The sequence below is a fragment of the Macaca mulatta genome, chromosome 5 (genome assembly GCF_049350105.2).
Source record: "Macaca mulatta isolate MMU2019108-1 chromosome 5, T2T-MMU8v2.0, whole genome shotgun sequence".
Taxonomy (NCBI): Eukaryota; Metazoa; Chordata; class Mammalia; order Primates; family Cercopithecidae; genus Macaca; species Macaca mulatta.
The window spans coordinates 56,700,790-56,710,233 of record NC_133410.1 but is presented as its reverse complement, the minus strand read 5'-3'; the positions used below and the strand labels follow the sequence as shown (position 1 = coordinate 56,710,233).

General features: G+C 42.4%; 1 pseudogene across 1 annotated transcript; it reads right to left on the bottom strand.

Annotated features, from left to right (window-relative positions):
* Positions 1-5,710: 5,710 nt before the first annotated feature.
* On the bottom strand, positions 5,711-9,139 carry LOC144340906 (ubiquitin domain-containing protein UBFD1 pseudogene; annotated as a pseudogene). The gene has a single exon (XR_013417450.1). The product of XR_013417450.1 is annotated as a ubiquitin domain-containing protein UBFD1 pseudogene (transcript).
* Positions 9,140-9,444: the final 305 nt, after the last annotated feature.

Below are 9,444 nucleotides of genomic sequence, written 5' to 3'. Positions count from 1 at the left end.
TCCATGACTTTGGTCTGTGCAAGAATGTTTTGGATATTACCACAAAAGCAAAGGCAACAAGAGTGAAAATAGATGGATAGAATTACATGGAACAAAAAGCTTCTGTACAGCAAATGAAACAGCAGAGTGAAGAGATAACTTACAGAATGGATGAAAATATTTGCAAACTGTATATCTGATAAGGGATTAATATCCAAAATATATACACAAGGAACTCAAACAATTCAATAGCCAAAGAAAAGCAAGTAACCCTATTAAAAAATGGGCAAAAGACATAGAAGACATATAAGTTGCCAATAGGTATATGAAAAATGCTCAGCACCAGTAATCATCAGGGAAATGCAAATCAAAACCACAATGGGATATCACCTGACACTTGTTAGCATGACTATTATCAAAAAGACAAAAGTGTTGGCAAAACCATACAAAAGAATAAAATCATGTCCTTTGCAGCAGCATGGATGCAGCTGGAGACCATTATCCTAAGTGAATTAATGCAGGAACAGAAAACTAAATACTGCATGTTCTCACTTATAAATGGGAGCTAAACACTGAGTACACACAGACACAAAGATGGGAACAGTAAACACTGGGGATTCCAAAAGTGGGGAGGAAGGGAAGGGGAGAAGAGCTGAAAAACTACTTGTCAGGTATTATGTTCACTACTTAGGTGACAAGATCATTAGGCACCCAAACCTCAGCATCATGCAATATACCCGTGTCACAAACCTGCACATGTCTGCACATGTACCATGTACCCCTGAACTAAAAAAAAAGTTGGCCAGAATATAGAGAAAAGAGAACACTTACGCACTGTTAGTGGGAATGTAAACCAGGACAACCGCTACGGAATACAGTGTGGAGGTTCTTCAAAAAAGTACAAGTAGAACTACACTGTGATCCAGCAACCCCGCTATTGGGAATCTACTCAAAGGAAAGGAAATCATTATGTATAGAAGAGACATCTGCATCCCCATGTTTATTTCAGCATTATTCACAATAGCCAAGACATAGAATCAACCTAGTTGTCCATCAATGATGAATGGATAAAGAAAATGTGGTATATGTACACAATGGAATATTATTTAGTCATATAGAAGAGCAAAGTCCTGTCATTTGTGACAGCATGGATGAGCCTAGAAAACATGTTAAGTGAAATAAGTCAGGCACAGAAAGATAAATACTGCATAATCTCACTCATATGTGGAATCTAAAAAACCTAATGGTTACCAGAGGCTTGAGCAACGGTTAGGAGGAGGGAGTGGATGGGGAAAGGTTGTATAATTACAGTTAGAAAGTTGAGACCAGGCATGGTGGCTCACACCTATAATCCCAGCACTTTGGGAGGCATGCTGATTGCTTGAGTCCAGGAGTTTGAGACCAGCCTGGCCAACATGGCAGAACCCCATCTCTATAAAAAATACAAAAATTAGCCAGGCGTGGTGGCGCATGCCTGTACTCCCAACTACTCAGAAGGCTGAGGTGGGAGGATCACTTGAATCTGGGAGGTGGAGGTTGTAGTGAGTGGAGATTGCACTGATGCATTCCAGAGTAAGACCTTGCCTAAAAAAAAAAAAGTCTAGAATATGCGAATAAACAGAGACAGAATAGTAAAATATATAGCGACAAATCATAGATAAGTGATTGTCTGGACCAAGGGTTGGGAAGGAGAGGAATTGAAAATAACTGCTAATAGTTATGGAGTTTCTTTCTTGGGTGATGAAAATGCTCTAAAATGGATTGTGGTGATGGTCATCCAACTCAGTGACATACTAAAAACCACTGGATTACACACTTTAAATAGGTGAATTATATGTGAATTGTATCTCAATAAAGATGCCATTTTGTTTTTCTATTTCAACTTTTATTTTGATACAGGGGTTCCATGTACAGATTTGTCACATGGAAACATTGCATGATGCTGAGGTTTGGAGTGTGACTCCAGTCACCCTGGTAGTGAGCATAGTATCCAATAGGTAGTTTTTTAAAAATTTTTTTTCTTTTTTTGAGACGGAGTCTTGTTCTATCACCCAGGCCGGAGTGCAGTGGCACAATCTTGGCTCACTGCAATCTCTGCTTCCCAGGTTCAAGTGATTCTTGTACCTCAGCCTCCCAAATAGCTGGGTTTACAGGCACGCACCACCACGCCTGGCTAATTTTAAAATTTTTATTAGAGATGGGGTTTCACCATGTTGGCCAGGCTGGTCTCGAACTCCTAGGCTCAAGCAATCCACCCACCTCAGCCTCCCAAAGTGCTGGGGTTACAAGGGTGAGCCACCGTGCCTGGCCTCTAATAGGTAGTTTTATTTATTGATTTATTTTTTATTTATTTATTTATTTTTTATTATACTTTAAGTTCTTGAGTACATGTGTACAACGTGCAGGTTTGTTATATATGTGTACATGTGCCGTGTTGGTGTGCTGCACCCATTAACTCGTCATTTACATTAGGTATATCTCCTAATGCTATCCCTCCCCCCTCCCCCCACTCCACAACAGGCCCCCGTGTGTGATGTTCCCCTTCCTGTGTCCAGATGTTCTCATTGTTCAATTCCCACCTATGAGTGAGAACATGCGGCGTTTGGTTTTCTGTTCTTGTGATAGTTTGCTGAGAATGATGGTTTCCAGCTGCATCCATGTCCCTACAAAGGACATGAACTCATCCTTTTTTATGGCTGCATAGTATTCCATGGTGTATATGTGCCACATTTTCTTCATCCAGTCTGTCATTGATGGACATTTGGGTTAGTTCCAAGGCTTTGCTATTGTGAATAGTGCCACAATAAACATACGTGTGCATGTGTCTTTATAGCAGCACGATTTATAATCCTTTGGGTATATACCCAGTAATGGGATCATTAGGTCAAATGGTATTTCTAGTTCTAGATCCTTGAGGAATCGCTACACTGTCTTCCACAATGGTTGAACTAGTTTACACTCCCACCAACAGTGTAAGAGTGTTCCTATTTCTCCACATCCTCTCCAGCACCTGTTGTTTCCTGACTTTTTAATGAAATAGGTAGTTTTAAACTCACTCTTGCTTCCTCCACCCTCTGGTAGTCCACAGTACCTATTGGTTCCACATTTATGTCCATATGTGCTCAATGTTTACCTTCCACTTCTGAGAACATGCAGTATTTGGTTTTTTGTTCCTGTATTAATTTAAATAAAGCTGCTTTTAAAAAGCAAATAAATTTTCTTCTTTGGTTATAATACTTCTGGAATTTTCTATAGCAACCATATATCATTCTTGTAATCAAATAGAAATAAATGCCTTTAGGCCGGGCACGGTGGCTCATGCCTGTAATCCCAGCACTTTGGGAGGCTGAGGTGGGTGGATCACCGGAGGTCAGGCATTTGAGACCAGCCTGGCCAACATGGTGAAACACCATCTCTACTAAAAATACAAAAATTAGTTGAGTATGATGGCCTGTAGTCCCAGCTACTGTAGAGGCTGAGGCAGGAGAATTGCTTGAACCTGGGACGCTGGAGGTTACAGTGAGCCAAGATTGTACCACTGCACTCCAGCCTAGGCAACAGAGTGAGACTTCGCCTCAAAAAAATAATAATAAAAAAAAAAGGCTGGGCACAGTGGCTCACACCTGTAGTCCCAGCACTTTGGGAGGCCGAGGCAGGAGGATCACAAGGTCAGGAATTTGAGACTAGCCTGGCCAACATGGTGAAACCCCATCTCTACTAAAAATACAAAAATTAGCTAGGCGTGGTGGTGGGCACCTGTAATGCCAGCTACTCGAGAGGCTCAGGCAAGAGAATTTCTTGAACCTGGGAGGCAGAGGTTGCAGTGACCCAAGATCATGCCATTGCACTCCAGCCTGGGAGACAGAGCAAGACTCCATCAAGGGGAAAAAAATATATATATATATATGTGTGTGTGTGCGCATATATATATATATGTATGTATGTACCTATTTATTTATTTTGAGATAGGCTCACTCTGTCACATGCTGGAGTGCAGCTCCACGGAAGCCCCGACCTCCCAGGCTCAGGTGATCCTCCCACCTCTGCCTCCCATGTAGCTGGGACTACAAGCATGTACTACTATGCCCAGCTAATTTTTAATTTTTTTGTAACTTTCTCAAATTTATATTGAAAAAATTTGTTTTTAAAAATTTTTGTAATTTTTAAATATTTAATTTTGTAAAATTTAATTTTTTTTTTTTTTTTGAGACAGAGTCTCGCTCTGTTGCCCAGACTGGAGTGCAGTGGTGTGATCTCAGCTCATTACAAGCCCCACCTCCCAGGTTCATGTGATTCTCCTGCCTCAGCCTCTCTAGTAGCTGGGACTACAGGTGCCCGCCACCATGCCTGGCTTTTTTTTGTATGTGTGTTTTTAGTAGAGATGGGGTTTCACCATGCTAGCCAGGATGGTCTTGATCTCCTGACCTCGTGATCCACCCGCCTCGGCCTCCCAAAGTGCTGGAATTACAGGCGTGAGCCACTGCGCCCGGCCAAAATTTAATTTTTAAATTTTCTGTAGGTCTCACTATGTTGTCAAGGCTATTCTCAAACTCCTGGGTTCAAGCAAACCTCTTGCCTTGGCCTCCCCAAAGTGCTGGGATTACAGGTGTGAGCCAACAGGCCCAGGCAGAGTATCTTTATTTTTAAAGTACTGACTAGCATCAGCCAGACATAATAAAACTCAGCATTCTTTTTCATCTCTTGGCTCCCCACCCCTTTTCTCAGAGTGGCATTGCCAAACCTTTCTTACTCTTCTTAAGCATTTGTGCTGGATTAATTCCCCATCACTGTCTACTCTGCTCTGTGCCCTAGGTATCTGATCGTACAGATTGCTACAACCTGGCTCCGTTGCTCTCTAGCTTCCAGATGGGTTCAGCTACTGGCTTTAGCTGAAATCCTGAGGGTGAGAGGAGAGTGAGGTCAGATTATTTATTCCTGTAGCTCCCTCCCTGTCAGCTTCCTGCAAATTGGCTGTGTGCCTCTATCTGAAGGCCACAGATCCCGTCTTCTTCAAAGCTTTCCGTGGGTCCCAGTGACTGCTTCCTCCTCTTGCTTCTTCGGGCTTAGGGATGGTACCAGTTACCTACTATTACTTGTTCTGGGGTAATTAATTATCTCTTATATTCTTCCTCATCCTTGCTCACAATTCTATATAAAATTTGTTCAAATTCAAGTGTTCCATATCTTTTCTGTCAGGTTCACCACCAAGACAGCATTCAACTCCATCATCTTCCATTCACTGTCAGCAAATGACCTTGCCTCATTCTTTTTTTTTACATAGAAGGTTGAGGCCTTCCTCAAATGGCTGTACAACATCAGTTCACTAAAAGTAGTCTCTACGTAGGGCCAGGCGTGGTGACTCGCACCTGTAATCCCAGCACTTTGGAAGGCGGAGGCAGGCAAATTACTTGAGGTCAGGAGTTCGAGACCAGCCTGGCCAACATGGTGAAATCCAATCTCTACTAAAAAATACAAAAATTAGCCGGGCATGATGGTGGGCGCCTGTAATCCCAACTATTGGGGAAGCCGAGGCAGGAGAATCGCTTGAACCCTGGAGGTGGATGTTGCAATGAGCTGAGATTGCACCACTGCACTCCAGCCTGGGTGACAGAGGGAGACTCTGTCTCAAAAAAAGTAGTCTACATAATCCCCTGCTCTCTCGTCTTGATCTCTCAGAGCACAGGACACAGCTTGTTCATGGCAGGGCACAACCCTGATTTCCTCTGACCTCTAAGGACATCTTTCCCTCATTAGCTCTTCTCCGCTCTTGCATCCCTTAACTCTGGATGCTGCGGAAGTCTCGAACTTTGGTTTGCCCTCATGATAAATTTTTTTTTTAAACGAAGGCTTATCAGTTTTGTTTTTTTAACCACTTTATTACTTTTATTCAGATAATTTTTCAAACATGTACTTGCTGTCCTAATCATTTAATTAAACTCCAGTCCTTTATCTCTTCGACCAGATGCTACATATTTTATGTGGATTTCCAGTTGTCTCTTCAAACCCAGTATCACTTCATCCTTCCTCTCATTTTCCCTCCAGTTAGATTTTCTCCCATCATGTATTTTTCTTTTTTGGAATTCAGATTTATTGATTTCCATCGTATTGACTTTAAAAATGGCATGAAGCTGACTGCAAGAAAGGGAATCGCTCATTTTAAGTTAAAATTAAGCTAATGGTGAAAGTACATCACCTCTGGCTTCAGTCACCACATCGCCTTAGATTGAGTATAGATTTTTTGTGAACAAAGTTCTAGAACTCTGAAATCCAGGGATGCTGCAGGCCTCTCCCCGCAACGTCGTTCACTTTGGGTCAGTCTCCTGGGCCAGAGGTGAAAGTGCTTTCAAAAATACTGCCGTTTCCCCAGCACAGTGTCTTTGATTGCATCCCCATACTGAGTTGGAACCCAGCACACCCAGTAGTCAGTAGTAAGACGCTTCCGTGGGGCCCAACTGAAGCGCCATCATGCGGTGGTCTTCATGTCCTTCCATAGGTTCACTGACCACATTTTTTATGGACCATGGGCAATTTCTCAGTCCACTCTTTAGTGCCAACCCACAGCTGGTCTTGTTCTAGCTTAAAGGCGAATCTCACTTTTCCTCCGGACTTATTGTACATGCCGGATAGGGGTAGCTTTGGTAGGCGCTCCTGGGCCCCCTTAACAGATGGCATCACATCTTCGGGTTTTCCTTTATCCAACACTTTCCTGTGTTGTTTCTGCCTGCAGAGAGGCTCCTTCTTGTCTTCGGCCTTTGCATCCGGCTGCGCAGCATCTTTGGGTGTGTTTACTGCTAAAACATCATTGACGGTGGAGCCAACCACCACGATCTTGGCCCCACTAGTCACTTTTATTTCTCTCAATATCTTATCCTCAGGGACGAGTCCATTACACATGACTTTCTGTATGGCAGGCGGGAGACCTGTAATCAGGGGATCTTCTGTTTCAGTTCGGAGCCTGTGCTGTCCAGGGGGAGCTTCACGTCGTGCTTGGTCTTGTTCCAGATGATCTTTAGGTTCACCAGCTCCATGTCTGCGCCGCTGCCCGCGTCTTTGCGGTTGCTGACCGAGGCCTGGGACACGGGGTCACCAGGGACCTAGGCTGGGGCCGCCTGCAGCCTGCAGGCTGCCTCACCAGGTGCCGGCGTCCTCGGCCCCCGCTCCCACCCCCGTGGCTTCTGCCTCCAAGCAGTTGAGGGGCGGTGCCGGCGCCTCGGTGGCCAAGGTCTTAGCCTCCGTGTCCATGCCAGGTTCCTCCATGCCATCCGGGCCCCCGGCCGCTGCCATGATGGTTGTGTACCAGATTTTCTCCCATTTTGTATGTTTTCCAGTGGTACCTATGTTCTCTTTGGCTCAAGAGTTTAAAACATTGAACTTTTTTTTTTTTTTTTTGGAGACAGGGCCTCCCTCTGTCACCCAGGCCTGAGTACAGTGGCGTAATCATAGCTCACTGCAGCCTCGAACTCCTGGGTTCAAGTGATCCTCCTGCCTCAGCCTCCCAAAATACTGGGTTTACAGGTGTTAGTCACCATGCCCAGCCGACATTATTTTTTTTAATGCTTCTATTTTCTGTGCTCCTCAACTCCAATTACTTATTGAATTCCACATTTTTTTCTTCAACTTATTTCTGAGTTTTTCTTTTCTTTCTCACTGTTCTAATCAATGATTTTTTTTCTTTTTTCTTTTTTTTAACCATAGGCCAAGATTATTTTAATAGTCAATTTGTCTTCAAATTCCAGGCTCCCCCTAGTCCTATACAAGAATTAATTTTTCTAGAATATTGCTAATATCGTGCACTTGTAGAATATAGCTCCAATTAATTATAATTACAATGTCAATAACTAATTTTCATAGAATACTTGTCATATGTTGGCTGCTATACAATTTTTTATTTGGATTAATTATTTTAATCATAAGAATCCTATAAATACGCAATTATACATACATTTGGAAGAATTTTAGAACATTTAGAAAACTCCCAGAATTACCTAGCTACTGGTAGTGCTAGGATGCAAACTGAGCTTGAAATGAAAAGTCGTGCTCTTAGTCTTTTTCTTATGCGATATAAATTCCTCAACCTGACTTCCGAAGTGCTCCACAAACTGCTACCCCGCCCATATAATCCAATCTCAGCTTATGTTTCTCTCTACATCAAACAGAGGGAGAGTTTCCTAATGCACCATAAACAAACCATACTCATTCCAGTTCTTTCCCTTTCCTTTTGCACTTGTAACTTTTTTCTCCTGTCATCTGATCAAATTCTCTTCTTAAGTTAAGGAATGGCTCCAGAATAGAATAAAGCCTTCATAAAATGCTATAGTTTGTTTTCTTTTTTTTTTCTCAGAGCCTATAAGACCACTTACTGTCTGCCCCATTCATTTTCACATTCACTAATGAAGTGCTTTGGATTTTTATTTAACTGTTACATCTAAAATTGGTGTGAATTCATCCCAGAAGAAAATATTGGCGATTTTTATTTGTCAGGCCCTATATAAGGGCTGAGAATACAAAGATGGGTACAATTCAGTCTCTGAACTTAAAGAGTTTAATTCAAGGGGAAAGCAAAAGTGTAAACTAAAATAATATACTCTGATAAGTGATAATATTGGAAGGTGACATTGCAGTGATGTTTCACTTCAATAATTGCATGACTGCAAATGTATTGAGGATAAGGGAGCCAGGTTTCTCACTGAAAGAGAAACAAGTTACGATTAAAGAAAGGGAGAAAACCCTGGAAGTAATGTGACCCCAATAGCAAAGAGCCCGCTAGTGCCCAGTTGTTGGTTTAGAAACCAGCAGTTTTGCTTCACTTTATGATGGGGATATACCCTGAGAAATGCATCATTAAGTGATATCATTGTTGTGTGAACATCAAAGAGTGCACTTACACAAACCTTGATACTATAGCCTACTGTACACCTAGGCTATATTGTATAGCTTTTTGCTTCTAGGCTGTAAACCTGTGCAGCATGTTACTGTACTGAATACTGTAGGCAATTGTAACACAATGGTAAGTACCCGTGTATCTAAACATATAAAATGTACAGTAAAAATATGGTATTATAATTTTATGGGACCACCATCCTATATGTGGTCTGTCATTAACAGAAACATCGTGTGGCATGTGATTGTACTTAATTGATCAATCCTCTTGTATGTAACCAGTTCCCCTAATTGCCACCAGCTTCTCACCCTGAAAATTCCTTCCTTACCCTGCTTGGTCTATGATTCCCTACTGTGGGCTACCGTATTAATCTGTTCTCACAGTACTATAAAGAACTACCTGAGACTTGGTAATTTATGAAGAAAAGAGGTTTAAGTGAATCAGTTCCACAGGCTTAACAGGAGGCGTGACTGGGATGCCTCAGGAAACCTACAATCACCGTGGAAATTGAAGAGGAAGCAAGCAGCACCTTCATCACAAGGCAGCAGCAGACAGAACGAAGGGGGAAGTGCCACACACTTGAA